The following is a 27,875-nucleotide window of genomic DNA, read 5'->3' on the forward strand; positions in this document are numbered from 1 at the left end:
AACAAATAGTAATACAACAATTAGTTGATAGCAACGGTGACAAATATTATATCACATACACAAGGTAATTAACATCCATATGTTCAAAGTTGCAGTCACTGGTAATATCACTGTAAATGTCTAGTCAGGGTCCTTAGCTGAAGCAACAAGAGAGCAGGGATTACCCACAGATGAAATCAAGCCACAACAGACTTCCACAGGGTAACTCAAGTCTATTGTACTTGAACCAATAGGTACCTGGAATCTCCTTAAACATACAAACTGTAATACTCGCAACTGCATATATTTGATTACCTGTCCTTGCGGGTTACAATATGTGGGGATGACGACACGAGCGGTTAAACTTCCTATCAACGAGCATCGCAGCAGATTAGGCTCACTCCTGACGATTGGTCCATGTTATCCCATGTAGCTCGTTCCTAAAATGGGGATGGTAAGCTTGCCCTCATCTGTGTGCATGCACTTGCACAGTCATGTGCCTCACTATCGCTGTGCTCCACTTTTTATCTGACACCCCCTTCCCCGTTTTCATGTTAATGAGGTTGTCACTATGAGTACACTCGTTGAACCTTTACCTGTTTTAACCTTTTTTTACAGGGCGACAGGTAGGACTAAATGTTACTCTCAATACTAGTGTAAGTGATTGGATACGCTTGTACTGACTATTTTAGTGTGTATTTATCCACGTTATTTTTTTAATAGGAGATACATATAGTTAACTGGTCCTGAAGAAGCGTCACCGGACCCTTATGGGCCACTAGCGACGCGAAACATGTTGACCCTGACGAGGGTTGGCTTAGAAACTCTCCACCCTTGGTTCTTTTTCTTTTCTATGATAGTGATTGAGCATTGCCTCTGTTTCACTCTCTCGATTATAACTTTTTTTTAATCTTGGCCTCTGATTCCCGTGCTGACTAATAAATGGATTATTCTCTTCGGGTTTAGAGAGTCAGTCTTAACCCTTTTCGTCTGATCTCCTTTCTCCACACTCTTATGTAGGGTCGTGGCATCTTCATCAATTAAGATCTCCGGCAAAGAGCCCCCCCACTTGGGGTGGTGCCCGTCAGATATTGCAGCGCCAGTCTGACGAGGAGCAATGCCGATGATGAAGCATGACACCCTCACGGGTGTGTGAGGCTTCTGCTCCTAAAGATTAGGATCCCCCTTGAGTATCCTCTCCTTCTTTAACTGGAACAGTGTATTTTCTTTATCTACGTATTCATTGGGAGGTCTTACACTGGACCATTAACCCTCCCCATCCCTCTGTTTTTTTGACGTAATAGCAGCAAAAGCAGATGCACTGTCGTGAAGGCTCCAGGGCTGGATGGGATACTGGCTATCTTTTCAAGGCTAACAAATTGTTATAGGCTGCTCTTTTGACTAATGTCCTTAAGACCATATTAACAACAGGTCAACCAAAGGCCTAGTCTCATGTAGCCATTGTCCCAATTTTTAAAAAAGACTCAAAGGGAAAACCACAGAGTTATCGCTTCATATAACTGGTTAATTCATCTGCCAAAATAATGGGAAGAATCTTGCTGGAGCACTTGTAACTTTGGGCAAGTGAGCACAATGTGTTGTCGGACTGCCAGTTTGGTTTTTCAAGTATTTGATACTGTTTAATTGAGCCACAGAAAAGTTCTATAGTGAGAAAATATTTCTTACATTCTTGCTTTTGGGGCCATCAAAGGTGGGGGGAGGCTATTGTAGCAGCGGAAGGGTGCAGTAAATGCCATGTATGTTATATTCTGGATTAAAATTATGAATGTGCAAATGAAGGCACAAAGAATCTAACCATAAGGTGCTCCTCATTTTAACAGGCATGCTGTGCACTTAAGCTGTGTGAACATTGATGCCAGACCAGAAAGTGCAGGAACGTCCATGTGCTTCTTACCTGATGTGCTTCTTCTCAGGATCAGGATGTTTTTGTTTGCTTATGGTCTCTTCTCAAGGTAGATCCTGTACTGGTAGGGGTCAGCAGTGGCAATCCTTGCCCTACGGACTACTCCTGAACTAAGACAGGAGTAAGTAGCTAGAGTGAGAGATACTGTGTAATCTAAGTTGGGGGCAGTATGAGGTGGGGTCACAGCACCTGGGCACAGAGAGTTGTTGATTGATGGCTTAGGATCAGGGTGAGATTCTTGATTCTGCCTCATTCAACTTCACTTTTTAAAATGACCATCTCACCAGCAGCTGGGCATAGAGTGGGCTGCCTGTAAACCCCTACATATGCTTTCCAAAGTGCTCCAAATCACAGTTTGGCTGATATTGCATTGCATACTACACTGTGAATGTGTACGTAGTTGGATGTGTGTTTTATTTGTACTAGACCCCTACACGTAATGAAGCTGATTCAACCCAGCCTCATTGTCATGAATAAACCTAGATCACAGTGACTGCCAAGAACAGAATTATAGTCAAGGAAGGTTTTTGTACAGCGGATGTATTTCAAGGTGGTTTCAAGTATGACAGTAGAAGAAAAGGAGGCACGGTGGAAGAAGGTAATTGAATCACACAGTTTGGTCAAGTATAGAAGTTGGGGGTTTGTGCCAGGTTTCTTAGTTGCACAGTTCAGTCGCTATTTAGGGGGCCGTTTATCCTCTTTTAAATCTAAGGTTAATGCTTTGCAGTTAATTCTCTGAGAAGCTCTATAAATATGCTGTATTTTAGTTTAATTGTATTTTTTATAGTTTTTACTACCCCTGAAGATGTATTGAAGCACTAAGCAAAATGCTGCTAAATGCGTTACAGGGCAGCCAGTACCAGTTAGCATACTCCCACCACAGAGACTTCAGGATCATATGTCTTCACCAAAGAAGACCTTAAGCCCCCCTAACACCTCCAATCCTCGACCCCCAAACATCAGTATCTGCTTTGTGTCTACTGTTCAAGCTACTATTACACGAAAAGAGAGTTCTGGGAGTGTATCAACCCCATTCAATCTCCCCTGTACATGAAACTATACCACAACGTGTATGGGGAACACTTGGAACGGGCCCCTCTGGCCCATTTCACAGGTAAGTAGGTCACTGACTTGGTGATCAAACTGTAGGAATGGACAGTGGTAGTGATGTTCGAGTGTTCAGAAACGGGTGGGGGAGTTCCCTTTACGGACTAGGTGGTCTCATGCACATTATAGTGTCATGCTTCATCATTTGACCACCTACCTCCACCCAGGTAAGATGATACCACCTGGGTGGACTCAACCCCGTTTTTAAAAACTCTGAGGGAGTGCTGACATTTTAGCTTTCTGGATAAAGCGGGGATCCAGTTGAAGGGGAATAAATGCTAAAATTACCTCACAAATCACCTGTATAATGTAATCTTTTAATAACTGTTGGTAAGCTTAAAAACAATATGAGACCATCTTTAACATAAAGATTCAAGGTGTCATCCAAAGTTATATGGCCAACATGTTTCTGCCCTCTCCTATAGGTGAACTGGTCTGGGGCATTCGTCAGGGCCAAGGATCCCTCTTGTATATGGGGGTGGCTGGCTCAGCTAAAACGTGAGCACATGCATTGAAATGCACACTCGACCTACCTGTTTGAGATATCTGAGGAAAGCCTAATAAGGTAAAAAAAAAGGTGAATTAAAATACCAAAACGTTGTGCACAAGGTGCATGTGAAAACTCACGGCACACTAGTGTGTAAAAACCATGCTGTGGGTCACACAAACAACCATGAAAAGCTATCTGAAAATCAATACTAGGCTTGTGTTAAAGCCCTAACAAATAAACACACAGCACAGGGTCTCTTGCCCTATGATGACCTACTCACCTGTAAAACGGGCCCCTCCAAGTGTTCCCCATACACATTGTGGTATAGTCTATTGTTCAAGCAGCATATGATGTAAAGAGTCCTTCCTTCACAGCCAGGGTCAGTTTTAATCTGTAGTTGGAAATAGAGATTAGCCTGGGAGTATGGATATTTACCTTCTGCTCACACAAACTTCCATGGAAGGGAAGTGCCTTAACGGTTGTCTTAATTGGTCAAATCCTGTTTCATTTAAACGGGATATCGCTTTCACAATAATAAAAAAAAAAAAAACACAACGTGCAGATGTGATGTTTGAACTGGGTTGTTGACTAAGTACTACACGAGGGCCCCTGAATAACAAAGATGGCCCCTCCAGGGAAATATTGTAATATAAACACACCATGGGCCACCCTGCAGACAGCTTTTTAAATGTAATATAATTGTAATGGTATAATTTAGATCCAATTGTGCATATCTATCAAGCCCTATGAACAAATATCCAATATTAACTTTATTGTGATCTCAACACCTATAGAAATTCAATCATTATTTAATACTTTCACAAAATTATATAAACATGTTGAAAAAAATTTATAGAGAAAAGCAAAAAAATAAAATAAAATAACCCTCACGAATCTGGGCAAGAAAATCCTCCAATAAGCAAAAATTACAATCGAACAACCCACACATACACAAGCACTACCACTCACCCGCTAGTAAAAAACATCCATATAATGCAAAGTACAAATAGATAAACAATGCAATGTTCCAGTATGTTAAATTATTAATAACCTTCAGTCTGCGATTAATCCACCATAGTGAATTTCATAATCTGTTATATTCAATATGTGTTGGATAGGCTCTAAATTCGATCTAAGCCCAACATGACATGATATAAAGTATTTTTGGATAGAATACGACCACGGAGTGTCAAATGAACGAAATATGGAGTGGGTACACCTATAAAAATCAGTCTACACCGAATATAATATAATATGGAGTCTTTTTGGATAGAATACGCCAATGAAATGTCAAATGAAATCAATGTGGATTGGGTGCGCCAACGCGTGTTTCGGTGTCCGTTCTTCCAACGGAACCACCTTCTTCATGGCTGTCCAATTCTAAAGATTTCCTCTAAGCATAATAACGTGGGGTAGTTTGGAACTACATGCTTCTCCACTTAGAGTCTTGTATGCTTAAGGAACAAAAACAAAAAAAAAACATGTATATGTACAGGACTCGAGAGCTAAAAATAGAGATACATATAGACAAAGTAAACAAACAAAAAACTGAAAAGCAGAAAAGGAAAGAAAGAGTAAAGAGAGAGCTCCTAACCATACCAAATGTGAACAATGCTGCCCTAAAAGGTTGTTGCTCAGGCATCTGGAGGTAAAGTAGAACTATGCCTGAAATGTAAATGAAGCAAATAAGACTTTGTGATTGTAGGAATATCTGTCTTGGATTAATCCTGCCAACTTTTTAAATGCATACATCAATATCAATTTTGTCTTACCTGCATGTATTGATGCTGAATGTAATTTCTGACTAGATGACCATACTATATATGATCTTTCTCAGTATAGTGCATTTCCGTTTTATGTGAACGTTTCTGAAACCCTTTTGTGGGTTGAGGTTTGACATCTAAAAACGAAATAAATAAAAAGATTGTCTCCTGGATAACACACAGCTGGAAATCCTGTACTTTTTCTTGAAACACAATTTGCATTGTTTTCTTATAGCACAACTTAATAGCAGTATCAGTTTGGAACGCACCATAGTGTTAGAGGACGAAAAGATTGATGGCCTCTCCCACTGCAGAGTGTTGAGGCGCATATTGCATCATGTAACAGTATAGGCCTATTACTACCAGCAACAGTTAAAATATCCCCCCACCCTCCTCCTTTACCCCTGCATCCTGTCTGAAGTGGAATTCCAAATTGGGCAAACACGTTTCAAAATTCTTTGAGTGTCCGAACCTCCCTGTGCATGGTTCTGTTCTAAGATGGGGATATTTAGGCATTTTAACTTCCCAATCCCTCCCCTGAAACTATTTGTTGAGTCCGTATCTACAAGACTACCAGGTGTTCCCGTGCTTTTGCTCGATCAATTGTGCCCCTCCCTCTTTTCAGTTCACAGAAGAGTACATCTCTCAAGACCTGCCCATTTAGCCATTTCTTTCTGCCATTCAGCCTTTGGCCCCCTGTCAGTATTCCAATGCATTGTTAGCTCACTTTGGCTGGCGGTGTGCAAGGGATCGCTCGTTGGGTAATGCTATTGACACAGTCTAGTACCACTTCCCACAACCTTGTCAAAGAGGGGCAATACCAAACTATATGGAACATTTCTGCGCTAGATTCCCCACAACTAGGACAGATGGCCGTTGCTAATACATAAAGTCTATTAATTTCACTGTATATGAGGTAAACGATGTGTAGGAAAATAAAAATGAATGAATCTAAATCTGGCATTACGAGTTATGGTGGGGACGTTTACTTGGATCTTGTTAGAAATGTGGTCTCTAGTTGACAGTCGGTTTGCACCCTGTCCAAGTAGGGATCCTCACTCTAGTCAGGATAAGGGAGATACCTGCTCACATAACCCCTGCTCACCCCCTTGGTAGCTTGGCACAAGCAGTCAGGCGTATTTCAGAAGCAATGTGTAAAGCATTTGCACATAACACCCAGTAATACAGTGAAAACACTACAAAAGGACACCACACCAGTTTTAGAAAAATAGCCAATAGTTATCTGTCTGTGTAAAACAAGACCAAATCTGATAAAAATCCAACATACAGTAAAATATGATTAAGCAAGAAAATGCCCACTTTCTAAAAGTGGCATTTTCAAACGAACAATTTAAAAGCAACTTTACCAAAAGATGTATTTTTAAATTGTGAGTTCAGAGACCCCCAAACTCCATATCGCTATCTGTTCTCAAAGGGAAACTGCACTTTAAGGATAAGTAAAGGCACCCCCACATTACCTATGAGAGAGATAGGCTTTGAAAACTGAATGTGGCAGTATTTCACTGTTAGGACATGTAAAACACATCAGTACATGTCCCACCTTTAACATACACTGCCCCTTGCCCTTGGGGCTACCTAGGACCAGCTTACATGTGGTAAAAGGGAAGGGTTCGGCCTGACAAGTGGGTACACCTGCCACGTCGAATTGGCAGTTCACAACTGCACACAGAGACACTGCAGTGGCAGGTCTGAGACATGTTCACCAGGGGTACTCATCAGTGGCACAACCAGTGCTGCAGGCCTACTAATAGCATTTGATTTACAGGCTCTGGGCACCTCTAGGGGACTTTACTAGGGACTTAGTAGTAAGTCATCTATCCCAATCATAGATCACCCAATCACCACTACAACTTACATAGGGAGCACTTGCACTTTAGCACTGATCAGCAGTGGTAACATGCGCAGAGTCAATAACCCAGCAAAAACAGATCAGAAAAAGGAGGAAGAAGGCTAAAAGTTTGGGGATAACCCTGCAAAAAGGCCATTTCCAACAGATCTTATACCAGTCTGCATCAAATCTGGGTCACTAGGTCTGTTTCCAGAAGGATATCTTGTACGTGAGCACCACAAGCCAATTAAGTTCCCCTCAGTCCAGCCTTATTTGTGGGACACAAGAGACTGGACAAGAAATTAAAGAAAACTTAGCTATAGATGTTATGAAACAAATGGTGTTTGGCACTGCTGCTATTACAATGTTTAGATTCATGCATACAGATTTCTCTAATCATGTATCTCACTTTTATTACAGCACAAAACCCATGCAAAACTACACCAGTGCCTTGCATACAGAATACAGTATGCCTAATGTGTTTCTGTTCTACAACTGTGCCTGCTATCCCAATGTTTAGTGTCACACATAACTCTGCTGATGGCACTCAATCGTGCAGCAGCGTCTGCTATTTTAGTGCTAACATCCGAACACTGCTGGGTAGACAGCTGCTCATCACAGATTGTCACTGTACATACACCAGGCAGTAAAATAACCTTCTTCAGATAATGACCTGACTGCCTGACAAATAGCACATTCACACCTATCCCGCATCATGACACAAATAACATCATTTTCTACTACTGGTCATGCTGTTGATAGTAAGGAAAATACTTATATCACCGCTTTAATAACCGCTTATTTTTTATTCTATGTGTCTGTCATCGGGATACAGAAAGTTACAAATGTTTTCTGTAGTTTAGCTGTCTTTTAGTTTCACAGATCATGCTGAACTATGCTTTGTAGACAGACCCTATGTGTTTGTTTGCGTTGTTCATCCTTAAAATCATGCTAAAACTGTTCTTCGCATGTAAGAGAGACTCCATGAATGTCCTCACGTTAGTAGCAGGCACCTTTAAAAGGGAGACTATTTTCTTGTGATCTAGTATTAAATGCAGCCACTTTGCTATCCTTGTTTTGTAACCAGTCAAAAATAGTTGTTTTGTGATATGCACTCAGTTCATAAACATTAGTACCTCTCGCACCATCTGCTTTTCTGAACACCGGGGCCAGACAAGTTGCTGTGTTCTAGTTTTTGAAATCAAATAAAGGTATTTTAGGAGTTTAAAAACTAGAAAGCACAATTTGTTCAAGAATTGTCATGTTCAAGTATGTAACAATGCATTCAATTTAGCCCTGGAAATACCATATGATTCTCAATCACGCAACTTCACTCTGAAGTTTAAAGTTAATGATAGGAAGGGAAGGGAAGAAAGCTGGGACTTCAAAACAGCAAGTCGTATGGCAACCACCAAGCCCCACTGAGCTCTTAAAGCTTTTTTGGACACAACAGTAAGACTGGATTTGAGGAGCTGACTACTACAACACTACAACTTAAAGGCTGGGAACTGAAATAGACAAGACCAAAGGCGAAAGATGGGAGGGGCAACAGCCTTATCCCCTGAAAATACAGTTTGTTTTTTCTTAGGGGTGACAGGCGCTCTGGAATGTTGGGGGTGGCGGGCAGTTTTGAGTCTGCGAGGCAGGGAGGGGGAAATTTGTTTCTATTGTTGCTTTGTTCACACCACAACACACATGGGGGTCATATATCGGTCATATATCGATGCTGTTGCCATTCTGCAAAATACAAGAACACACAAAGAGGTCCAGGGGGATCCCGCCTTAGTCATACCACCATATGGAAAGGACATCACTCTCCCCACAAGCCTAACCACTACTCATGACAGCTAACCCAGATGAGACACATCTCCGATTAATCTCCTGGAATGTAAATGGTCTACGCGAGTAGTGCTCCAATACATCAAAAGACATTCCCCTGACGTAGTCCTCCAAGAGATGCACTAAGTGGGCACCGGATGTAAGGTCATGGACTGCTGGGGTTATAAAACGGTAGCTCACATGGGATACACGACAAGCTCAAGGGGAGTGGGCACACTGGTTTGGAAACATCGGCCTTGACGATTGAAAACACATCAAGAGATGGGATTGGATGACACCTGGCCCTCTCGGGGGCATGTGAGGAGGCTACTGTCAACTTTGTCAGTGTCTGTGTCCCACCGCAGCTCAATGACACAGGTCTACCCCAATTGAGCTCACTGCTTTTAGACCTCCCTGATGGAGAACTTTTCCAGGGGGGACACTTTAACCAGACGCTCAGCGGAGATAGCGATTGCTGGCCCCCCCAGACTAACACCAGCTAATCGCAGTACACTGTCAGACTTCCTCAATGCCATGGATCTGGTCGACGTGTGGCGTGCCCTCAATCCCTCAGCGAGACATTTCATCTCCCACTCAGGGGCCCATGGCAGCCTTTCTAGGACTGCCTTGGCCCATCGCATCCCACACTTTCAGGAAGTCCAACATCTGGCCTGGGGAATCTCAGACCATACTCAAATCTGGGTGTTAAATGGTCTCAGTGGCTCAGGCAACCAATGGGGAATTAGGCTCATCCCTGGTGCCTCACCATTCCAGGGGTGAAAGTAGGGCTAATGCAAGCAACCAAGCACTATTTTTAGACAGCAAGGCTACTTTGACCTCGCTCTCTACAGTGTGTGAGGCCTATAAAGTTGTGATAAAGGGACAGGGACTCTCTCTAATCGTGGGCCACCAACGTGACAATGGCAGGGCTGGAGGTGATAGAAACCGATATTTTACAGTAAAAAAAGCAACTTCTACAACAGGGCCAGACTGACACCAAACATAAACTGGTGCTAAAACAGCTAGAATATTGCATAATGGTGACCGAGGCAGCCAGGACCAAACATAGGAAAACTTTACACTGACTACGAGGTGGGCGATAAGGCGGGCAAGCTACTAGCCTGGTTGGATAAGGAGAGAGTGAGCAGGTGGGTTATAAGGCTGTGGTCAGGCAATGGAGGTCAAATAACAGGAAAAGTGGAAATAGTCGAAGCTTTCGCCTAGCAGATCTAACATTCCCTCCGCTCACGAACGATGCTCCTGCCGTCTTGGAGTGCGATATCACAGAAGAGAGGAAATAGTCAGGGCAATTCGTGACCTGAATGAAGGTAAGTGCTTTGGCCCAAACAGGCTACCAAAAGAACTCTTCAAAATGATGGTCCCAAAACTGCCTCCCCACATCATGCTATGGATGTTTGAAGAAAGTAGGAAACAGGGCATTCTCCACGGAGACCAGATTGACCACAATAGTGGTCATACACAAACATGGCAAACTGCCAGACGAGTGTTCCTCCTACAGGCCGATGTCACTCCTCAATGCGGAGGTTAAAATACTTGCCAACCTCCTAGCTTCTTGTCTAACACCAATAATCAGGAAACTAATCCACCCGACCAGTCTGGTTTTATGCAGGATCATAGTACCTCCCACAACATGAGAAGTTTGCACAGGCGCTGGGCGTCTTGGGTCGCATAAGGGAGGAAGCTGCAGTACTCTCTTTGGACACCCACATGACCTTCAACACAGTGGCCATACCTGCTTCACAACTCCTCGTGCCCAATCCCAAATAGCAACTTTAAAAATGTAAATTCCCTACTGCGCAAATTACTGTGGAATGGACGTTCGGCAGGCATAGCACTCAATAGGCTTTCGAGGAGGTGGAATGATGGCGGGATAGCCTTACCCAACATCCAAAAATACTACTAGGCCGCCCAGCTAACAGTCATCAATGAGTGGGTACACCTACCAGATAACGAACAATTACTCCGAATGTATCCTCTGGCTATGCATCCCGGGGGAGGGGGTGTATCTGCGCGCATTATACTCCATGCCACAATTCCCCACACTTTAAAACCCCACGGCTGTCACATTCAAGCTTTGGCACACAGCATTAACATCACTGGTATGAAAAGGTGAACTAACCCAATCAACACCGCTGTGGGATTCCGAGGCACTGGGCACACTTGGCAGGTTATCAGGTTTTGACAAATGAGGTCTCCTAGGGCTCTCCACGGTGTTCAACCTCTGGTCTTGAGGAGCAGTCATCTCCTTTGAAGACCTACAGAGGGACTACCAACTAGCCCTGACCGTACGATTCTGTTACCTACAAGTTCGACATGCTCTCCAGGTGGTGCTTCCTAGAGAAGGGGAGCTCCCGGAGTTCTTCCCTCTGGAGGATAGACTGCTTGATGACCACGTGGTGGGTAAAGCAACATCCTTGACATACCACAAACTGTTAAACAACACCCCAGACAACCTCGTACAACTATGAGAGAAGTGGGCCCGGGAGTTGGGAGGAATAGAATACAAGGAGTGGCTAGAAGCCTGGGTTCCCCTGGGCAAATGGTGATTAAGACCAGATTTCAGTTGGTGCAGCTTAAGATACTGCATAGAGTGTATTACGCCTGCACCACTAGTAAAAATGGGTAGAGCGACAGACAACGCATGTCGAAGTCGATGCAGGCAGACAGGTACCTTTTTCCATATTCAATGGGAGTGCTCAGTCGCGCATCGTCATTGGGAAGCAGTAGTAGAATATCTGAATACCCTCAGCGGAACAACCATACCTCCTACAGCTAAATGGTGCCTGCTTAATATTTGAGAAGAGACTGATCTGGATGATGTTAGGCCTGGCTATAGCCAAACGTAATATTGTTCATCACGGGGGGGAAAACGATGCTGAGCCTGAGAGACTGGAAGAACGACGAGGACTTGTGTATGATAGCTGAGAAAGTGGTTTACAAAAATAGAAAATGCCCAAAAAAATGGGGAAAAATATGAAATAAATGGAACGATTACCGAAGGGGCCTATGTATCTCCTCTTTGAAAGAACATGAAGCAAGGCCCAATTTTGCACCTGGTGACCCCCTTCCTTGAGGTAGAGGGTGGGATGAAGTGGGTGGGGAGAGCTACACGGGATCCCAAAAAGTATAAAGGTGACAACAAATTTTGTAACAGAAGTATGTGGTGTATTATTTTGTTCTTTATTTCAATAAAATGATTTTTAAAAATAAAAACTACAATTAATTGGCTTCCCTCATGTGTGCTGCTGCCAGAGAAACAAAATAACATAAATTATCTTTTCTAAGACACTTCAACAACATCACAATGTCGGTCATATGTGTGCCTCCAAAACGTCAAGCACTATTTAATTGTAAACTGGATACTTTATGCATGATAGTAAACCTTCTCTAGGCAGCCAGGCTGCTGATGTCTCGGAGAGGTATATAATAATCTGTGAAAGCACACAGCGTCTGCCCAAATAAAACACATATTCCTTTCCACCAATTTGTGGGTGGAGCCAAAGCTATAGTCCTTCTGAAAGTTTTTTTTTTTTTGTTGTTTTTTTTAATTGCTCAAATAAGGTCTACTGAAAGCTATAAAGTCAAGCCAGATCTAAAAATGTGCACATTCACTCTTTGTTACAACAGAGGAAGACAGTGATATTATCATAGAAATTGACTCCTCCTTTTCTGCGTGCATACATTTGTACTTTTTTAAAGTAAGGCATTTTATACATATGTCATATTTGAAATTAATCTGTCACACCTTTATTTATTGGACACACTGTACTAATTTAGATCTTTAAATAATTAAACATAAACCACTGCACTTTGGTGATATATGAGCGAGCGAAGGAGGTAGCCAATCAGCTGTATAATGTAATTTGGAACAAGGAAATTTGAGTTCAGACCTCTGCTTCCCACCTAAGCAAATTGCTTAGTCTTACACAAATCGGTTGATATCATTGTGCCTCATTTTAACTGAGTGTCAACTCTGTGGCACATTTGAACAAATTAGTTCAGGATATGTCCTACAAAAAACTCACTTGTGTATGTTTTTTTACATAAGTTGTTCTTCATGTAACAGTATTGTCCTAATATAAAATGCACATGTCAAACTAACATATTTTGGTTTGTTTTTTAATGTTAGTGCTGGGGAAAAATTAATGTTTAAAACCTGTTACTTTTTTAAAAGTTATCAACAGTTACACAAATTTACAAAGTATTGAAGAAACCTATTTTTGCTATACTCTTTATGATACTTGATGTTTGCTGTGCCATTTATGTGGTAAATTATTTGATGGGTTGGTTTGTGCTCTTTCTCTTGGATCCAAGTTAGGCTCCTGCAGGCTTGTCCATCTCCACTGCTTTTCTTTTAACCAAAACGCAAATGCTGCTAAATAAGTTTCTCAACTTCAAACACATGACCCCTTTCAGCACACTTGCTTTGCACTACAACTTAGTACACATTATTACTATTTGCCTACCCCTAATCTTTGTCCTTCTCAATCTCCTGAACATATTTACGCTCCTCATTGCCATTCAATATCACAAAAACATCATTTTAAAAAGTGTATCAAAAGAAATGTATGCCCTTTTCCACCTCACATTGTACAGTTATTAGTGGATGTATCTACCAGTAATATGTCTAACCATGTACCACGTTATAAACTGTTCACATAATTTCTGGTTGGCTAAACCATAGTCACTTATCTTTTGTATAGCTAGCAAAAGCATTTATAAAGTGCTCTGTAAATAATCACCACCTATAGCTTCATACGCACCTTTGCCATTGACTGTTACTAAGTTTTTATAGTCCCTTCATCTACCCGCAAGGATAGGAGTCTGAGCCTGTTTTATTAGATTCAACCTCATGATTACAGTGATAGCGGAGAGAAACATTAGCACCCTGAGTCATGTTACTAACTCCATAATTGTAAATATTGTCAGGTAAGACAAGTAATTAGTAGATAAAGCAACCACCCACTTCCAACGTAGTTAAGCAATTCCATCTGTCTGCAAGAATACCACATCTGAGGTTTGCAAATTGCCCAGAATGCACAGATTTATTAGTAGGCAATACCTAACTATTTTATCCATCACTCGATCACTGGTATAGTAAGGAAGCATTCTTTATTATATAGTGCTGCATTCACATACATTGGACGTGACTGTTACATGCAAGTCGTTTGTGCAATGCAAACAGCCTACTACTGATTATGTTCTTTCTTTGTACCTAGTTGGCTCAAGATGCTTTCCTTTGATGGGGAAGGATCACCTTGAGACTTAGGAATGTGGGTCGGATGACAGGGTTGTGAAAAATTTCTCAAGGTCGAAAACATTTGTACTTTTCTGTATGTAGACAGTGTTGTACAGCCAGGAGTACAAGTAGATGTCGCTCCTGGCCCTAAGTAGGAGAAGAGCTCTGCATGTCCAAGAGTGCGAAAAACCATTGTACCTTCAAGTAGGGGAGGATAGACCTGCATAGCCATTATAATCATAGCCCTGAGTAGCAGGGAGGACCAAAGCAATGCACAGGTGTAGTGAATCCTAGTTTGTTTTAATGGGATATAGAAGTTAACGTAGCCTGTGGCTTGCAGACTCGTGCCCCCGTCACCCAGTAACTTTTACCCTAATTAGCTTGCTCTGTTTTAACGCATTTATTTAATTCTTTTAAGATGGCTGACTTGTTTTGACTTAGGCCCATGTTATCAGTGCCACCACGCTAAGGCGTCAAGATCAGGCAACAAATACAAACAAACTGTAGGTGTTCACTTCAGGTACTTTCCCCCTTCATGTTTTCGAGGGAATTGTTTATATTAATTACTGTCCCAAGCACGCCTTGTTATCTATTGTTTCGGACAAACTTATGTCAGGGGTCTAAGTAGATCTGTATAAATACTCCTCACTTTATCAAATAGTTGGAGGGATTCCGACCAGATGCCATCACTGCTATCGATGCGGCACGTCGCCTTGACACTGACCCAGTCTTCGTGTTCCTGCGGAGTCTGAGCTAGAGACCTCATTCCAAGGTAACAAGGGTTGGGGGATCTTCTCATGGACATGGCATTGGCAGATTGAGGTTTAACATACCTAGCTCTCTTCTAGGTTAGAGGTTAGGCCTACATGCTAGGGTATTAGGACATACCACACACTTCATGTTATTTCATAATCTTGCAAGATGGTGGGGGTCTTTAATGACTCTTGTCTTTACCATTCTGTTTCTTGCATTATTCATTATCCTAATCATTGCAGCCCATGCAACTTATCCCAGATTGCAGTTTTACTAAAATAAAACCTATTAAAACTTTACTGCATCTTCTTCATTGCCTCTGTGTGCTTGAGACATATTGTTAATGTGAGAAAGGGGTAATCTCCGTTTAACCACGACGCTCCCTGAGATGTAACACTTTTGAGTCCATGCGTAAAGGTTGTCACAAATCACCTTTGACTGTTTAGGGTTTTTGGTGAGGTAATTGCTTGTGAGGCGGAAGGGTTGGGACGACAGTTGCGTTTTGTTGTAGGATTGGCATAGTTGCCTACAAACATAGGCACTGTCATCCTTAAACCAGCAGTCTTGCCTAGAGTAAGAGCCAACTACGACACAGGCAGACCGAGGCGAGCAGCACTGCCCAGCAAGGAGAAGGGAAGACATTGCACAAGCAGAGGTAGTTGATTACTGCCATGAAAAGGAGAGCTCAACACAGACTGGAGGAGGGCATAAGTAGTAGAAATGCACTGAACCATCAGGACAATGGCAGGCACTGTGCTACTAGGAGATGGAGACAATCTTGCACAGCTTGGGGTGAGAGCACTGCACAAGTTGGAAGAGTGGAAAAGGTGAGACTTGAAGTGGCACTCTGCCTGTTTTGGGGTAGAGTGGCAGTAATGCGATCTGCAGCCAAGGATTTGGGACAGGGCAGACAGCAACTTGGATGTTTATGTTGTTTCTGTGGCCTGCAAACTTTGTGTGTGTGTTTTTTTTTTTTTTTTTTTTTTTTTTTTCACAACGATTCCCCTCTACCCTTGTATTTTTTTTCAAACACAAAACAAGCATTTCATTTTTTCAGTCTGTTTTTTCTGAAAACAAACAGTGGATACTAAAAAAGTAGGTATTTGTTACAAAGTGTTTATTTGTTGCACGCTAAAGATTATTATAGGGAAAAATAAAATCTCTCCCTTCTTCTACACTCTGAACCTCAGCACATTTTATATCTGATTTGCATTAGACCATAGATCTTCAATCTGTGGGGCCCACCCACCTGGGGGATCGTGGCCGTGTTCCCAGGAGAGCATAAATAACTCGGTAAGTATTTGTAAATGAAGATGGCCTGTAAGCCCAACTTTGTCATGTCACATTTACAGGCTGATTATTTACATGCAGCATTGTAAGTGCATAAGAAAGTAAGGCAACTGTAATCATGAGCGCTAGGATGAAAGAGGTGGCAAAAAAGAACAAAATACTCCCCAAGTATTTGTTTTTTCTTTCAACTCTAGACATCTGCACTTAACCACTTCCAAGCGATGGACGTGCAGAAGCTGTCCAACACAGCAGCACTGGTGTGCGCAGGATGGCTCCTCTACCCCAGAGAGGGGGATGGGCGAGTCAGAAAGACTGATGCACCTATTCTGGGGTGGGAGCATGGCATGATGCCTGGGTGAGCTGGAACCTGTAAAATTCCTAGCACCTTGCCCGGATAAAAATTATACCCCTACAAGTGCCTGTCGGGCACTACACCCGGCCACAAGTGGGGGTCACATTTTCATGGGGAAGAGTGTGGGACCATGGGTGATAGGATTTTGTAGATTCCTGCTGGTTCCAGAAGTTTACGTCACAAATATTCAAGGAAAATGTGCAATTTCATGCAAACTTTCAGGTTTGCAGGGCATTGTGGGTAAAAAGAATTGTGGGATCCACACGAACACCACCACCCTGGACTTCCCTGGGTGTCTAGTTTAAAAAAATGTCTGGGTTTGGTAGGGTTTCCTGGATGGCAGTTGCTCCCCAAACAAAAATTGCAGCTGCCCCTATTGCCAAATCGGATCATTTTTGTGACCGGAAATGTTGTTGTCTCCACACAATATTGTGTGCCTTTTTTATTTCAGGCACTAGGCCTGCCCACGCTAGTGAGGTAAACATTTTATTGAGAGACTTGGGGGAATAATAGGTGGTAGGAAAGGTGTGACTCTATGGATTCCAGAACCTTCCATCACAGAAATGTTGTGAAAATGTTCTTGATTTTTTGTTAGTCAAGGTTTTCAAGGGCTTTTAGGTAGGAAAACCTGGTGAGAGCCAGGCAAGTCACCTCACTCTGGATACCACCAGGTGTCTAGTTTTAAAAAATGCGCAGGTGTGCTGGGTTCCCCTAGATACCGGTTGAGCTAGGAACAAGAAGTCACATTGAGGGAAAAAGTCCTTTTTCAATGGAAACATGTGATATGTTCATGTTGTGTTCTGGGGCCTTTCAATTTGCAGGCACTAGTCCTACCCACACAAGTGAGGTACCATTTCTATTGTGAGGTTTGGGGGAATGCTGGGCAGTAGGACATTTGTGGTGCCCCACAGATTACAGTAGTTTTACCCAGAGAAGTGTGAGGAAAATGTGTGTTTTAGTCAAACTTTGAGGTTTGCTAGGGCATCTGGGTAAGGCTAATCAAATCACTCCACCTTTGATTCCCCTAGGTGTCCATGTTGTGTTTTCGGTGCTTTCCTGTCGCAAGCACTAAGCCTACCCACACAATTGAGGTACCATTTGTATCGCGAGACGTGATAATTCAGAATAGTATAACTAGTATGGGTATCCACAAAGTCAGAGATGTAACAATACCTATTGCTCCTAAACTCAGTGTTTGGTTTCTATCTCAGAAATACATAGTTCTTGATACCCATTTTTCACTCTTTATGTTTTACCATATGAATTGCTCTTTACTCGGTACTCAGTGAATAACCACTGTAAGGTGCAGCTCAGTTGTTCGCTCTAAATACCCCGGGTTCATAGAAAACCTACAAACATCTCTATATCCCCACAACCAAAAGGGTCAAGCGGACATGATGTTATATTGCTTTTGTAAATCGCCCATCATGACAAGAAGTTACAGATGATAATGTCGTCACAAATAGCCATTTTTTCCGACTCATTTTTTGTATTGTTTTATATCAACAGTTAGAATCTTTAGGAAAACTTTGGGGGGAGCTACACCAATGACCCCTTGCCTAATTCAGAATTGTCTACTTTTCAATACTCTATAGCTTTCTGTGATCGCCCACAAGTTTCACAGCAGTTTCCATCACAAATTTGAGAGAGGTTGGTAGTACAAAAATGAGGAAAAATGGGCTACTTCTTTGAAAAATGCCAAAACTGTGGTAAAAAAATCGTTTTTTTGATTCAGCTCTGCATGTTTTTCAAAGCCGGAAAAATTATGACTTTAGCACAGCAAATCTTTTGTTGATACCATTTTTACAGAAACCCAGACACTTTTTAGCGGAGCACATTTTTCTTATTGTTCCCAAAGAAAAACAAAATGTAGCTATATTTGCCTATTTTCTCAGCCCCTTTCAGAGGAATCCACAAACCCTGGGTACCTTTAGAATCCCCAGGAAGATGGAAAAAAGGACACAACTTCAGTATGGATACCTTATGCAGAACAAACGTTATGGTGGCCTTAGTGCGAACTACCCCAAATAGCCAAAAAAGGGCTTAGCTTTTTAGGGGGATAAGGCCTAGAAGCGAAAGGTTAAAATAATGCATCAACGTTGAACAAAAAATGACATGTACACTAAAGTAATTAGCAAAAGAGGCACTCTTTTATATTATGAAATCTCTATTGGTTAAAGCAATCACTCTAGATGTCTGCCTTTGAGACCAAAGAGTCTCAAAGATCCTGATTGGCGCAGTTTGGAATAGAGACGTGTATTTATAGTGCGATGAGGTCCCGGCCTGTAACAGAAAGCACTTCAAATACGTAAGAATTTATTTTGAATTGTATTACACACAGTATATGTGTTGGCCACAGGAATATTGTGGCAGGGGAGGACCAAATTATGTGGCAGGGTTGACTAAATTATGCGACTAAAAAAGGCAAATTATGGGGTGCAATGCAGCACATTTTGTGATAGTATTACTTCATTTTTTGTCATTTTTACACATGGTAATACTGCCTGATCAAAGGTTTCACCTCTTTAGTTGCAGTTTAATACCCAAATACAGCAATAAGGATCAAATGATGATCAATCAACATTTGTGAAGGGCTTTCCATTGAGTGTGGACATGTTGCCACGTTTTGAGTTACTTTTGATCTGTTTAAGTTAGAAACATTTTTGCTTTTGTTAAAATCTGCAGATCACGTAGCAGATGATGGATTATGTGGCAAATGGCAAAAATCAATAATTATGCAGCAAACACTGCAGCCACAGAAAGGCATAATTCCAGTGGCCCTGAGTATAAGATAGGCTGCCACAAAATAAAGTAGTGCTCAAGAAAACAACAAGTGACTTCAAAGAATACGTTTTAGTAATAGGTATTCAGAATGCGCCTTGCGCAAACACTTTTATAAATCCATTGAAAGGATGCTTTCTCATTAGGGGTGCAGTGGCATTGGGCCCAGAAGTGAGCAGGACCCACTGCATCACAATTATGAGTGTATTACTTTACAGAAGAGGCATAGGGCCTAATTTTTCTTGCTACCATTGAGACTGAGGGCACCCTTGCTGAAAAGAGACTGGCAACACACGGGAGCTCGTTTTCTAGGCTAAAATTGGCAGTGTGCAGTGCTGTCTGCAAGACATGTTGTATTGAATATGGTCTTTTACCACACCCATGTTTGCCATTTGTTTTTTGTTGTGCTTCCTTTCCATTGGTGCATTTTTCTAAATGTCCCTCCTTTTTGCTCGTTAAGTTCCTGCCCAGAGGATTTCACTAAGATGACATTTTTGTTGACCATCACACTAGGTCACGCTTCCCCTTGGTGCAGCGTTTGATAGCCCCTCCTCCCGTCTGGTTTCGGTTTTCTGTTCAGTCCGAGCTGTGATCCTTTATTCTGGCGGCTCGGCACCAGGTTTCATGTTGGAAGTTATGTTTGTTGTGCTTGTCTTAAATGCTTCATTATTATTGGTGCATTTTGCTTAATATCCCTCCTTTGCGCGCTAAGTTCCCTCCCAGGGGATTTCAATAAGAGAACATTTTTGTTGGACATCACACTATGTCACGCTTCCTCTGTTACAGCGTGTGATGGCCCCTCCTCCCGTCTGGTTTCATTTTTGCCTTTAACCCCAGCCACAATCCTTTCTTTTCATGGCTCGGCACCATGCTTCATGTTCAGATGTACGTTTTTTTGTTTTTTTTTTTTTAAACCAGTTGAGGCTTGTTTCAATTTATGTGGCAAGCAAAGCCCAGTTATGAACTTAAAATGCCAATTGCTCTAACGCAACCAAATATGAGACATATTGCAGTGCAAATGCTTGTTTTCTAATAGGGACAGTTTCGAAGTTGGATTGCTCATCAGGCATGGTGGGAAGGGGTGAAAGAGGCTGAAGAGACAGCACAGTACTTGGAGCCCCAGCTATCATTAGTACAGCAGTTAGATTGCAGCCCAGGAGTGCAAGGGGATTACAACACCCTAATTAAGGAGAGTAGTGTTTTTTGGCTAATTTCTGATTTTGCTTTATGTATTAGTTCTCTTACAAGTCTCATATTTAGTGTGGCTTAAGAGCAAAAGAAAAAGTACCCATAAAATGATCTATTAATCCCCACTCCCTGCGATAAGCCCTGCCCCTTCCACTTCCCTAATTCTTTCCATAAAGTTTTGGAGGGGTCCTGACTTCGAAACATTTTGCTTAAGGTGTGCTCTGAACAAAAACGTTTGAAGACCTCTGCATTAGACTGATGTTAGTATCTTTTTGCAACAAAGTAATAACTGATTTTCTGGTGTTCCTACTTTTGGAGTCCACTTTCATTCTTTCTGCAACCATACTTCCTCTTTTATATGAAAGAGAAAGAAAGCAAAGCTGTAGTTTGCAGGGTGATGGTGTGATCATGTAGTATAAGGAATAAAATACCCTCTGTTGTGAATTTATATAGGGATTAAAATACACTCTGCTGTGCATTTTAAGGATATTCCAAGTCACCTCAGAGTTATCTGACCCGATAAAGATGAACTCCTGTGTGACTTGCAACATCTTTATAATGTACAGCAGGGAGTACTTTATCTCATATTTTATTTACACTTTTGGCTGTGGCCAAGAAAGATATCCTAATTTGAGATATAAGTATTCCAATGTGGTGTGGTGCAACTTAATCATAAGCTTTTATTTTAATCACAATCAGTATAACACCGCATTCCAAACCCCAAAATATTTTGTAATCCTAAATCTGTAAGTGATAACTCATGGGTTTACACATGGTGACTCCATAATGTAGATCCATTCTAATAGCTAGGGAAACACATTTACCTCTTTTCTGCGATTGACTCTTGGTGGCATACGTGGGTTAGCTGCACTTGTAGAAATCAAGATTCTGGCCTACAGAGACTAGATTGGAAAAATAATCACAGAGTGGAGGTACATTTGTCATCTGTCAGCCACCATTAGTGACTGGGAAAGACTTTGAAGAATTTGCTTATTGTCTGAAGGGAGAAACCTCTTCATTTAATAGTCCGATAAGTACATGGTTTGAGAGGCAAAGGCTTTGTTACAGATAATAAGGCTAACCCATCAAACTTTATTCATCTCATAGTCAGGAGCACTGCTGTTTGGGACATTCTTTTATTAGGATCTTTGTACATTTAAGATTACAGGTACTACTTTAATTGGCTTAAGATAGGCCTGGCATCTCTTCCTCCTGAGGGATTTTGTTCTTTTTAATGTCGTAGAGCAGAGTTGCAGCCCATTCTGTAATTTATTTTCAATACTGCATATTTGGACTGAACAAAATACTTCAGTTAGACACAGTTGTGTATGTGTGAGTATATATTTCTATAGCATGAATCTAGGCAAAAGGCAGCAGAGCACTGTATATGGTTAAAGGCAGCCTTAGCGTAAATGAGTAATAGGAGCGGTAGCTGAGTTGTGGGTGGTTAATGCATTGTGATGTAGTGTTCTTTACAGAGGCGGATCTTCATCTAATTTGAACAGCGTTTGGGGCAATCCTGATGTATACAGTTATGTTGTTCCCAATCCTGGGTGCATAGATGGAAAAGACCCCTTGCCTTGTCTTTTTTATTTTTTATACTTCTTAGTCTGCAGTTTGGTGGTGCCCTGACTGTGTGTGTTCCGTGAACCACCAGAGATGGTTAGTTTGTCTGCAAGATAAGCGGGCTGCTGATTGTGATGGTTTTGTAAATTATGCAGATGGTCCGGGCCAGCAAGGGGAACCAATGGTGTTTCATCAAGATAGGGCTATGTGAGGAAATATGAGAGTTGCTTCCATTTAATGCATTGACACTGTGTGGTATACAACTGGAGATGTGGTCTCAGAAGAAATGTGTCAGAGGCTAAATTGACCTGCATTTTTACAAACTCCATCCACTGTTCTGAGGTGGGTGTAGTTGGTATCAAAGTAAGTAAAGGAGGCTGTGAGCAGCAGAGAAAGTTATTGGCATAGGGTGTCACTTTTTGGTATTGAAGAATACTGGGTGGCATTTCATTGGTGAGGCATTCAAAGGAGTGTTGAGTGAGCATGTATGTTTGGTCGTGTAACATGGTTGTTAGGTGCACTGGGGAGATTTCCTTCTTTGTTTACTTGCCTGTTTTGTTGACGGGGAAGGTATTGTCAATTTGTCAATGAAATATTAGCTAGTTAGAAGATGTGCACAGTATCTGTCGGTTTAGAATAATGGCATAATGTTCAGCTTCTGCTGTTTTGATGGAATATCTTAAGCGTCACAGACATTACATTTCATGTGTTTTGGAAGGTTGGTATTTCTTTGTGTGATGTAGATATGATTAAGATCTTCTCAGGGTTGCCAATAATGCATTTAGTCGAATTGGTTGCATTTGATCTTAAGTGAGTAATAGAGCATTTGCTTTGAGATTTACCTTCTTTTGAATGAAGAGCTGGCCATTGAAACAGTGAGTAAAAGAACATTTCCAAATGGAGTCAAGAAACAAGTATTTGCCAGAGAATTGTTGGCAGAACTATGGCTCTATGCAATATTGAATAATGTTGACAGAAAATGATGTATTTTTTTGTTGATGCTCCATTGCAGTTTCTGCTGATGCGAAGAGGACTTGATGGCTATTAAGAAGAGGTACATTCCATTAGTGGACAAGTGAAGTTTGAAGGATGGTATTTTGGTATTTGAGTTGGTTGGACTGGAGTTAAAGTGCACATTGTAATGCTGAATTCTTTAGGGGGTACTTGCTAATATGGGGGGGGTGACTGTACTACTGATGACAAGGGGCACGTTATTCCCTACGGTGACTCGAGAACACTTGGGAAGAACTGAGTATGAAACAGCAATGTTGCAATCATATAAGTGTCTGCCTCACACTTGCACAGAGGAATATCCTGTCATATTTCTGTATTGTTGCTTCTAATACACCAATAAAGATGACATAAAAATAAATTCTCTTGAACTTACATTGGACTTACACAAAATGCCTTCCTCTAGAACTGTCTTCAAACTGTGGGACAGAGGGTAATCTCCCTTGCAGATCTTTCAACAGCAAATTGTAGGATAGAGCATTCAGTTCAGTTTCACATTTGAAGTTTGAAAATTGCAAAAGGCAACATTTTATTTGCGAGTTAAGAAAGGTAGGTGAAGGTTGTATCTGCACCCAATTAGAGTACACAGGGAAACTGCCTAAATGTCAAATTGTTTTTCTTGCTATAATGTGAGGCTTGGAGGACAAGTGTGGTTTGCTTAGGGACAGCTGTGTGTATATACAGTGCTTTATTCATCTCCTTTGGTATAGGGTGGAGGTGGCCTACCCCAATTCACTATGATTTAGCTCCTTCCAGGACAATACCAATATATTTTATTTTCATTTCACTGTGAAAGACTGCACAGCAATCTCAAATTGTGGATTGAAGCTTGATTCTGCCGTGAGTTTATCCTGTGTTATAATCTTTTGTTCCAGTTATTGCTCTCTAACGAACATCAAGAGGTACTTGGACTCTGGATTAAACGTTCTGCATCATAGAACACCATATACCGCTTGAGGAGTAATTTTACTTTTGAAGGCTAAAATTAGTGGATCAAGCAGGAACCATCCAAAATCCTTGTTACATTTCGGCAGAACCCGTATGGATGTGTTGGGGTGCACTCCTTTAAATTTAAAACTACACTTTCAGGGATTTATGGACATTCTAACGCACACATTTTATGATTCTAATCCTACACTTTAGGTGCTCCTAAAAAACAAATGTACTTTTATTTATGCTAAAAGCTAAACTTTTATCTAGATTTATTGTTCAATTTGTTATGACCAATAATTTAGAAAAATAAACAGTTTTCTCTAAAGGCTGATTTAAGTGGGTCCCTTATAATTAAATCATTCACATTAATCATCATCACAAATCTTTATTCAACTATTACAATAAAAACCATACAAGACCACAAAAATAATATGCATGATTTTTAAATGGCTTCCAGTTGCGGGGTGTATTGACTCAGTGTAGGAAGTTGGCTATGTATATACTCTCTCAAAGTAAGAGATAGTGTGCACAGAGTCCAAGGGTTCTCCTTAGAGGTAAGATAGTGGCAAAATTAGATAATTCTAATGCTCTATTTTGTGGTAGTGTGGTCGAGCAGTAGGCTTATCAGAGGGTAGTGTTAAGCATTTGTTGTACACACACAGGCAATACATGAGGAACACACACTCAAAGACTTAACTCCAGGCCAATAGTTTTTATATAGAAATATATATTTTCTTAATTTATTTTTAGAACCACAAGTTCAAGATTTGAAGTAAATACATAAAATGCAAGGTACTCCACACAGGTAAATTCGAAACTTTGAATTAGAGCAATATCATATACAGTCTTTGTTAAAATGGCAATAAGCTATTTTAAAAGCAGACACAAGTGCAAAAATCAACAGTTCCTGGGGAAGGTAAATAATGGTTAGTTTGTCAGGTAAGTAAAACACTTACAAGTCTCAGTTCCTGTGCATAGGCAGCCCACCGTTGGGGGTTCAAGGCAACCCCAAAGTTACCACACCAGCAGCTCAGGGCCGGTCTGGTGCAGCGGTCAAAGAGGTGCCCAAAACACATAGGCGCCTAATGAAGAACAGGGGTGCTCCAGTTCTAGTCTGCCTACAGGTATGTACCTGCGTCTTCAGAGGGTAGACCAGGGGGGTTCTGTAGAGCACTGGGGGGGGGGGGGGGGGGACACAAGTAGGCACACAAAACACACCCTCAGCAGCACAGGGGGGGCCGGGTGAAGTGTGCAAAGCAGGTGTCGGGGTTTGTAATGGATTCAATGGAGGGACCCGGGGTCACTCTAGCGGTGCAGGCAGGGCACAGAGGGGCTTCTCGGGCCAGCCACCAACTGGGCTAGGAAGAGGGTTTCCTGGGGGTCACTCCTGCACTGAGGTTCGGTTCCTTCTGTTCCTTCGGGCTGTGGGTGCAGTGCTTGGTCCAGGCGTCGGGTTCCTTGTTACAGGCAGTCGCGGTCACGGGGAGCCTCCAGATTCTCTCTGCATGCATCGCTGTGGGGGTCCAGAGTGGTTGTCTCGGGCTACTCACAAGGTCGCAGTCGCCTGGGAGTCCTCCCTCTGGTGTTGGATCTCTGGAGCTTGAGCCGGGGCCTCGGGTGCAGAGGGTGAAGTCTCACGCTTCCGGCGGTAAGAGTGAAGTCTTTAGAAGTTGCAAGAAAGTTGCAAAGTTGTTGCTTGTTGTTGAGCAGAGCTGCTGCTCACAGGAGTTTCTTGGTCCTTCGGTTCAGGGCAGTCCTTTCGGGCTTCAGTGGTCGCTGGTCTCTGTTGGATGCGTCGCTGTTGCAGTTTTTCGCGTCAGGAGACAGTTGTCGTCTCTGCAGGGCTTTCAGGTCAGCAGTCCTTCGACTTGTGTCAGGTTGCAGGAATCTGATCTCCTGGGTTCTAGGGTGCCCCTAAATACTAAATTTAGTGGTGTGTTTAGGTCTGGGGGGCAGTAGCCAATGGCTACTGTCCTGGAGGGTGGCTAACTGAGGGGAGGGGGGCACATCCCTAATCCTATTGGGGGATTTCGAATTATCTCCTCCAGCCTTGCTGCCAAAAGTGGGGGCAGTGGCTGGAGGGGTGGGCATCTCCACAAGGCCTTATAGACTGTTTCGTAGGTTCCGAGGGTTCTTTCGAGGCTCTGCCTTTCGAAGGTCACAGTCTTACGCCCAGCAACCTGCCAATCCGCCCTATCGTGCCTTTAGAGGGCGGAGTAGGGCTAGAGGTCCAGCCCAGCAGCTCTCCTTCTTCATCCTCCTCTGGTGGACAACAGCAGAAGCAGCCCTAGTTTTCCCCACTTTATCATCCATACTTCTCCTGTAGGGGGAAGATTGAGTCTTTTTCTGTAGAAATGGAGGTCAATTACAACAGACTCGTGGGTGATAGGAATTGTGGAAAAGGGCTATGCTCTCCCCTTTCAGGGATTTCCTCCTCCCTTTCCCCCCCCGTCCCTCCTTTTGTTCAGAAGACCATCTTCTGTTGTTGCAACAGGAGGTTGTCACCATGTTGGCAAAGGGCGCTATAGAGTTGGTGCCGTTGCAGGAAAGGGGTCAGGGGTGTTACTCAAGATATTTCCTGATTCCCAAAGTGGCCGGTCGGTTGCGGCCGATCCTAGACTTGAGGATTTTGAATTTGTTCCTCAAGCAGGAAAAATTCAAAATGCTGACCCTAGCGCAGGTGCTATTGGCGTTGAACGAAGGAGACTGGATGGTGTCTGTCGACTTGCAGGACGCGTACTTTCATGTTCCCATAGTCAAGTCGCACAGGAAGTATCTCTGTTTTGTGGTCGGATCGCAACACTACCAGTTTGCTGTCCTTACTTTTGGACTTACTTCAGCACCTCGGGTTTTCACGAAGGTGATGTCAGTTGTTGCAGCACATCTCAGAAGGAGGGAGGTAGCAGTTTTTCCCTACCTGGACGATTGGCTGATCAAAGCCAAGTCTCCAGAGCTTGTGTTGTCTCATCTGCGAATGACAACCCAGTTGTTGTTCGATCTGGGTTTTTCTGTAAATGTGCCCAAATCTCACCTAGAGCCCTCTCAACGCCTCCTGTTCATAGGGGCAGTACTGGACACAACAATGTTTCGGACCTACCCCCGCCTCAGCGGGTTCGGGACATTCAGGCGCTGATTCAATTGTTTCAAATTGGAGCGGCAGTTCCAGTCCTCAAGGTCTTACGCCTACTAGGTCTGTTTGCTTCTTGCATTCTGTTGATCACTCATGCTCGCTGGCATATGAAGGCTCTTCAGTGGTGCCTCCGCAGGCAGTGGTTCCAACACAAGGGGGATCTCAGGGATTCAATAAAGATCTCCAAGGACGCTGTGGCGGATCTTCTTTGGTGGGCAGAGGACGGCAGCCTTTCCCAAGGAAAACCGTTTTCACTGCCTCCTCCAGTGACCACAGTGATTTTGGATGCTTCCACTCTAGGGTGGGGAGCTCATCTGGGGGACCTGGAGATCAAGGGTCTTTGGTCTCCAGCGGAACAGATGTTGCATATCAATCTGTTGGAATTGCGGGCAGTACGTTTGGCGCTCAAGGCCTTACTCCCTTCCCTTTGCGGTCAGTCAGTTCAAATCCTGACGGACAACACTACCACGATGTGGTATATAAACAAGCAGGGAGGAGTAGGGTCGTACCTTCTCTGCAGAGAAGCCCTGCGACTCTGGTCCTGGGCTCAGGACCATCAGATTTGCTTAATGGCAAATCATTTGGCCGGGGTGCTGAATGTACGAGCGGACTGTCTCAGTCGTCACTTCTCATTAGATCACGAGTGGTGTCTCCATCCGGATCTAGTCCTCCACATCTTCG

The 27,875-nt window shown here is 42.6% G+C and overlaps 1 protein-coding gene across 9 annotated transcripts in view; it reads left to right on the plus strand.

The window, feature by feature from the left end:
• Positions 1 to 27,875, plus strand: part of PIGW (phosphatidylinositol glycan anchor biosynthesis class W) — a 76,992-nt gene that overhangs the window by 16,616 nt on the left and 32,501 nt on the right. For 2 of the 9 annotated variants that reach the window (XM_069226548.1, XM_069226549.1), the window contains exons 2-3: positions 1,821 to 2,024; positions 14,852 to 14,962. The exons of 2 other annotated variants lie outside the window; for them this stretch is intronic. The gene's annotated coding sequence lies outside the window, so the exon portion shown is untranslated. Of the gene's footprint in view, positions 1 to 1,820; positions 2,025 to 3,427; positions 3,576 to 14,851; positions 14,963 to 16,159; positions 16,238 to 27,875 lie in introns of those variants that run through there. 5 more of the 9 variants (XR_011201980.1, XM_069226547.1, XR_011201979.1 and 2 more) reach the window with 4 other exon arrangements.

This window comes from Pleurodeles waltl, chromosome 3_2, assembly GCF_031143425.1.
Source record: "Pleurodeles waltl isolate 20211129_DDA chromosome 3_2, aPleWal1.hap1.20221129, whole genome shotgun sequence".
Taxonomy (NCBI): Eukaryota; Metazoa; Chordata; class Amphibia; order Caudata; family Salamandridae; genus Pleurodeles; species Pleurodeles waltl.